Source organism: Mus caroli, chromosome 1 (genome assembly GCF_900094665.2).
Source record: "Mus caroli chromosome 1, CAROLI_EIJ_v1.1, whole genome shotgun sequence".
NCBI classification, from domain to species: domain Eukaryota; kingdom Metazoa; phylum Chordata; class Mammalia; order Rodentia; family Muridae; genus Mus; species Mus caroli.
Window position 1 is genome coordinate 163,166,743 of NC_034570.1, and position 7,448 is coordinate 163,174,190.

Sequence of the window (7,448 nt, forward strand, 5' to 3'; positions counted from 1 at the left end):
GAAGATACTAAAACAAGCACCTTGTTATGGGAAATTCTACTAGCCATGTCTTGGTCAGGAGGAGGTAAAATCTTTGTCTTGGAGAAGAGGAGAGAAGAGGAGAGGAGGGGAGGGGAGGAGAGGGGAGGATGGGGGAGGGGAAGGGAGGGGAGGAGGGGAGAGGGGAAGGGAGTGGAGGAGGGGATAGGGGAAGGGAGGGGAGGGGAGGGAAGAAGAGAAGAGAAGAGAAGAGAAAGGAAGGGAATGGAAGAGAAGGGAAGGAGTAGGAAGGGAAGGAAACAGAGATATGGAGATAGAGGGAGACAGAAAGACAGAGGTACAGAAAGAAAGGAAAGAGAGACAGAGACACACAAAGAAGGAGACAAACACAGAAAGAAAGAGGAGAGAGAGAGAGAGAGAGAGAGAGAGAGAGAGAGAGAGAGAGAGAGAGAGAGAGAGAGAATGAGAGAGCGAGAGCAGGTAGCAGAGGAATCACAAACCCAGTTTAGATAGAGTGACCTTCTAGAAATTAAAAAGTCAAATTAAATACTGCGTGAGATGGGCATTTTAAAAAAGAATCAGATCTGTGAACAGTTGTGGATGGGTGTTTGAATGGAACATTGTACATAAACAAAAGGGCTTGTGGACAATTAAGCTTAGAAGTCAATTGGCTCAATATGCTGTTTGAGTGTTCCCAGAGCACTACTCTCATGGTAGACATTCTTATGTGTGTGGGCACACAGTTGCTGGGACAAACAGTAAGAAATGCTGCTTCATCTTTATGGCTCAAGGATCTACTCTACTTAGTGTCTTCAGCACAATGGCTTTCATGGTTTCAGCGAATGGACACCATAAATGCTTAAAATGGAAAAATTTAGCTGGAAGACAGAGCTGCAGTTCTTGGAAGGCGAGAGTGGTTCCTGGAATCTCTTATGAGAAATGTAGAAGGTAGAGTGAAGGGGGAAAGTCATTCAAATCTCAAGAGGGGGCTATCTAGTAGTAAATGCAACACTTCATTGTTTCTGCGTATATGTTATTTTACTATACATTTCTAGTCTACGAACCGTATGGGAGATACGAAGCCCATGGAGTTTCACCCTAGATTGCTGACCTTCAGTTCTGTGGCTGCCATTTTTCAGATGATTCAGCTCTGTGGTTATTTTCAGGGTCTAAGTACTTCTGAGCTATTCTGTGATAACTGTATTGTGTATCTCATTGAATGTTGAATAGACAATTTTGTCTGTAGATCTGCTGGTTGAAACCAAGACCTTGTTCATGCTTAACTCCTGAGCTACACACCCAGCTCGGCTCTGGAGTTTGTTCAAGTCAGGTTTGCATATAGAATGCAGAATAGTATCTGCAACATGGCAATATATAAAATATTAGCTATCATCACCATTATTATATTGTTTTTACTTTCACTTTTTTTCTTTTGTATTTGCCGGTTCTAATTAAAACAAAACAACAAAAATAACAACCTAAAAACACCATGAAAAACCTTAAAAATGAGTCAAAAGAACTCTTTTTATAACCTAAGCATTTCAACCTGTGAATAAATGTTAGATTTTAGCAAATGCTACTAGAAATCTATTAGATGTTCCAAAAGTGATTATAAATCCTGGAAACTGAATGTCCTGAGATGCATTCATGCATCAAAGTATGATTCCTGGAATCATTTTATTCAATAGAAAAGAACCTAAAGAGAATAGGATACTTAAACCTTAGGATACACAATTAGTGTCATTTGTTCAGGATAGAAATAATGTCAGAGGCATGGACACTTATAAAAGTTCAGATCTGTGTGACTAAAGCCATGTCTGGAAAGTAAATATGTGTTCACTTGTGCAGGCTCAGGGAAGCTGAGGAAATTAGTTCTTGTTAGCTTTTTTCTTGACAAGCCTGGGCAGAGGCTGAGGCCCCACAGAGCTTGCTTTCCACCTCACTACCTGTGGCAAAACAGTAGCTTGTGTATCAGCCAGAGTCCTGCTTCAGGAAGCAGAAACCATGTTAGTTGTTGTAAACAGAAAGACATTTAAAAGATGTAATTAAGTGTTTGCAAAACCGCAGAGACCTGCAGGAGCAGGCTATAGGCTGCGACTTTAAGAATAACTCACAGAACAGGATTGTTGAATTGGCCCACCAGGGTGCTCTGTCTCTGCAAATGTTACAGAGGAGAGGGATCTGGACACCACCTGGGACCAGTAGCATGCCCTGTAAAGAGATATAGGGATGCTGGAAGCAGAAGGCGATGACACAGATAGCTGCCAAGGCCTAGGATACAGTTCCCTCACCCACAGTGGTTGCTCAAAGTCACAGATCAGGTCACTGAACACTGACTGGAACAATGAGAGAAACTGAACATTGCTATTGTGAGATTTACAGCACCTTAGCATATTCCTCATGTAAACATCCACTTAGCATCCTTCGGCCAGCAAGATATTACCGATTTCTTTTTTGGAACAGGGAGGGCTTCAGGCATTCCTTTTATGAAAGAAAACAGGGATAGGAACTTTGGGTGCCACCTCTTCCCTTTTTTTCCCTACACTGAATGTGAACATGATGCTGAAGCCATTTTGTACCCTAAGCGTTTAAAACCAGTGTGTTTTAGATGGAGACCTTTAAAATGGACCAGCGATTTTCTACTTGGAAATTTGTGCTATTTGAGACAGGAAACATTTTTTTTTCTGTAAGCAAAAGGAATTCAAGTATTAGATGCTAAAAAAACTGCATTGAGCCCACAGCAGCTCTGATTACTGGCATAAAAGTCTGAGGAGGCTTGATGCTTTGGCACGGAGCTCCACCCTTCCCTTAAGATTCGTATGTTTATGCATTGATGCCAGGTGGAGAGGCATTTTCTTTCTTTCTTTCTTTCTTTCTTTCTTTCTTTCTTTCTTTCTTTCTTTCTTTCTTTCTTTCTTTCTTTCTTTCTTTTTGTCTGTCTGTCTGTCTGTCTGCCTTTCTTTCTTTCTTTCTTTCTTTCTTTCTTTCTTTCTTTCTTTCTTTCTTTCTTTCTTTCTTTCTTTCACTATAGTTACAGATGGTTGTGAGTTGCCATGTGAGTGCCGAGAACTTAACCACAGTCCCCTGGAAGAACAACTAGGGCTCTAATAATGGAGCTATCTCACCAGCCCCAAGAGATACAGTTCCTTTAGTGATGTAGCCACTGGGGAAATGCCCATGTTCCTGTAAATAACCTTTCACCGATATTCTCATAAGCACTCTAATGAAACTTTTTATTTTAAAAAGGCATTCAGCATATCTGGTTTTACGTGGAGGTCCTCGATCCACTTGGACTTGAGCTTTGTACAATGAGACAAGAATGGGTCAATTTGCATTCTTCTACATGCTGACCTCCAGTTGAACCAGCACCATTTGTTGAAAATGTTGTCTTTTTTCAACTGGATGGTTTTAGCTCCTTTGTCAAAGATAAAGTGATTATAGGTATGTGGGCTCATTTCTGGGTCTTCAGTTCTATTCCATTGATCAATGTGTCTGTCTCTGTACAATTCTGTGGTTGTTGTTGTTATTGTTTGTTTGTTTTTAAATCATTATTGCTCTGTAATACAGCTTGAGGTCAGGGATGGTAATTCCCGCAGTTCTTTTATTGTTGAGAATAGTTTTCAATATCCTGTTTTGTTTTTTGTTTTTGTTATTCCGAATTAATTTGCAAATTTCTCTTTCTAACTCTGTGAAGAATTGAGTTGGAATTTTGATGGGGATTTCACTCTGCAGATTGCTTTTGACAAGATGGCCATTTTTATTATATTAATCTTGCCAATTCATGAGCATGGGAGATCTTTCCATCTTCTGAGATCTTCTTTGATTTATTTCTTCAGAGTCTGGAAGTTCTTGTCATACAGATCTTTTACTTGCTTGGTTAGAGTCACACCAAGGTGTTTTATATTATTTGTGACTATTGTGAAAGGTTTCATTTCCCTAATTTCTTTCTCAGTCTGTTTATCCTTTGAGTAGAGGAAGGCTACTGATTTGTTTGAGTTAATTTTATATCCAGCCAATTTGCTGAAGTTGTTTATCAGCTGTAGGAGTTCTCTGGTGGAATTTTTGGGGTCACTTACCAGATACACTGAAACTAATACAAGAGAAAGTGGGGAAGAGCCATGAACACATGGCCACAGGGGAAATTTTCCTGAACAGAACACCAAATGGCTTATGCTATAACATCAAGACTTGACAAATGGGAGCTCATAAAATTGCAAAGCTTCTGTAAGGCAAAGACATTGTCAATAGGACAAAAGGGCAATCAACAGATTGGGAAAAGATCTTTGCCAATCCTATATCCAATAGAGGGCTAATATCCAATATATACAAAGAACTCATGAAGTTAGACTCCAGAGAACCAAATAACCCTATTAAAAATGGGGTACAGAGCTAAACAAAGAATTCTCAACTGAGGAATCCTGAATAGCTGAGAAATACCTAAAGAAATATGCAACATCCTTAGTCATCAGGGAAATGCAAATCAAAACAACCCTGAGATTCTACCTCACACCAGTCAGAATGGCTAAGATCAAAAGGTCAGGTGATAACAAATGATGGTGAGGATGTGGGGAAAGAGGAACACTCCTCCATTGCTGGTGGGATAGCAAGCTGTACAACTATTCTGGAAATCAGTCTAGTGGTTCCTCAGAAAAATTGAACATAGTGCTACATGAGGAAACAGCTATACTACTCCTGAGGATATACTCAAAAGATGCTCTAACATGTAGCAAGGACATATGCTCCACTGTGTTCAAACTGTTCATATGCATCCCACATACAGACACCAAACCCGACACTAAGGCAGATGACAAGAAGTGCTTGTTGACAGAAGCCTGATATAGCTGTCTGCTGAGAGGCTCTGCTAGAGCCTAACAAATACAGAGGCGGATGCTTGCAGCCAACCATTGGACTGAGCACAGGTTCTCAATGGAGGGGTTTGAGGAAGGACTGTAGGAGCTGGAAGGGTTTCCAACCCATAGGAAGAACAACAATATCAACCAACCAGACGCCCCCCCCCACCCCGAGCTCCCAGGGACTAAACCACCAACCAAAGAGTACACATGGAGTGACCCATGGTTCTAACCGCATATGTAGCAGAGAATGACCTTTTTGTGCATCAATGTGAGGAGAGGCCCTTGGTCCTGTAAAGGCTTGATGCCCCAGTGTAGGTGGAATGCCAGGGAGGGGAAATGCTAGGAAGGGGAGGCAGGAGTGGAGGTTTCCAGAGGGGAAACCAGGAAAGGGGATAACATTTAATATGTGAATCAATAAAATATCAACAAAATATCCAATAAAAATGAAAAAAATCCATGCATTCAGCAAGAAGAGGAACTAGCTGGGAAGAGGAAAGCCACTGCAAAGGAGGCGGAGGAACAACAAAAAGCCATGTGAATGATATGATTGCCAGCTTCATGATGCAGTACATCACACATAACTAATGTACACTCATAAAACATGGATAACATTACAAGTTGCTCTTCCATTCTGGCTCCCCTTCTCTTCCTCTTCTTTCCTTCCTCTTCTGTCTCTTCCTTCCCTTTTACTTCCTTGTACCCCCTTTTCTCTTTTCCTACTTCCTTGTTATTGCCTCTCCTCTCCATCTGATCCTCCCTTCTGTCCATGGAGGTTGATACCCCACAGACCACACTGGAAGAAGACATCAGCATGGCAAATTCTGTTTCTATCAGAAGAGTTTACCTTCTCTTGCAATATGTCATCTGCACCATATCTGTCTACTCTGACGCTTACAGCTACATATTTTTTTTTCTAGATATGTTGTACTGTTCCAACTGTGAGATTGTTTTTCAGGATACCTACTAGATTGAACTATATAGAACTGCTGGTATTTGAACATTTTGACTATAGAAATAGTATTAACTTTTTGTTGTACTACCTAGTTATGTAACTTAGTTAATAGAAGGCTTTAAAATGGAAAGAAGCCAATTTATAATTTGATGAGATCCATCAAGTTAGTGAATTAAGTCATCCAGATCTGTTTTCTCTTTATGGTCCAGTGTTAGGACATCTCTTAGGACAATCTAAAAAGGTCAATCTCAGATTCTAAAATTAGCAACTCAGTGTAGACTCTAGACTTAAGGGCCTATGTGGAATTTCTTTAAGCTTGTGAGACCTGGTGGAATAAGGTAGATTATCACCACTTGTGATGTCCTGAAAAATTTCTTAGTGGGTTGCATAGAAAGAACTTTCCTCAGTCACCCCAAGTCAGTTCTTCCATGAGTACGGTAGAGCATCAGAAGAGTGACGTAGTGTCATGATCACTAGCAACACTGAAGAAAGACCCAAGTGTAGCACAGTTAGTCTTCAGCAGAAGGCACTTCGCTTGTTCTTCTCCCAGGGCATTTACTCTAGGACCTTGATTATGTCTATTACCCTTCAGTTCTTCACAGACACCAGGATAACCAGAAGATGCAGAAATGATCATGATCTCTAACATCAATTTTATTTTTGGTTATGTTTATGAGCCCCCATGTTGTCAAGTTCTTTCATTTTAATTTTAGCTAATGAATTTTCTAAAAAATGATCACTTTCTATAGTTAAGAATTTTCCCTCTTTCAGCACCACTATTGATACATCTGACAACTATACCTTGAGAAGGTTACCCGCACACCATTTCAATTAACAATATGGATTTGCTGAGGAAAATCTTGGTATGATGTTGACTGGCAGATAATCCTCACGGCAGATAACACTTCTGAAAGAGAAAGTTTACATCTAGTCTAGAAAATGAGCTTGGGAGGCAGGATGTAGGCTTACCTAGTTGTTGAAGAGAAATAATAATTCACAAGCCATTCTTTTAATCTGGGTTACTGCTGACTAAGATTCTTCTTTTCAGTGATAAAACTCTTTTGGCCAGGATGCACATGTTTTGCTCAGCCTCATGATTCTTGTGCCTAGCTTGGAGCCTGGTAATAAATTGATTAGATATGTGAATAAATAGGATGGCTATAGAGTATCAAAGTTTTTTGACCCAGTTCTAAGAAATTCTGTTTCATAGAACATGGCTTTATAAAAACCCATATAGTCATACCATTTTCTTTTATTCATTAATTATTTTGTTTACATACCAAAATGCTGCCCCTGGCCCCCCCTTGCAAAATTTTTCCCCACATTCCCTGCTCCCCTTCATCTCTGAGAGGGTGCCCCCTGAGTATTCCCCCCCACCCCCGGGCATCAAGTCTCTGCAGGATTAGGCATATCCTCTGCCACTGAGAATAGACAAGGCAGCCCTCTGCTACATATGTACTGGGGCCTCAAACCACTGTGTGTATGCTCTTTGCTTGGTTAGCCACAATGCTTTTTAATATTATTATTATTATGTTTATTAGGTATTTTCTTTTTTTTTGTATTTACTTCTGCATATATTTCTTGGTAAGGTTTATTTTTTTTATCACAATTTTTTTTATTATGTATTTTCCTCAATTATATTTCCAATGCTATCCCAAAAGTCC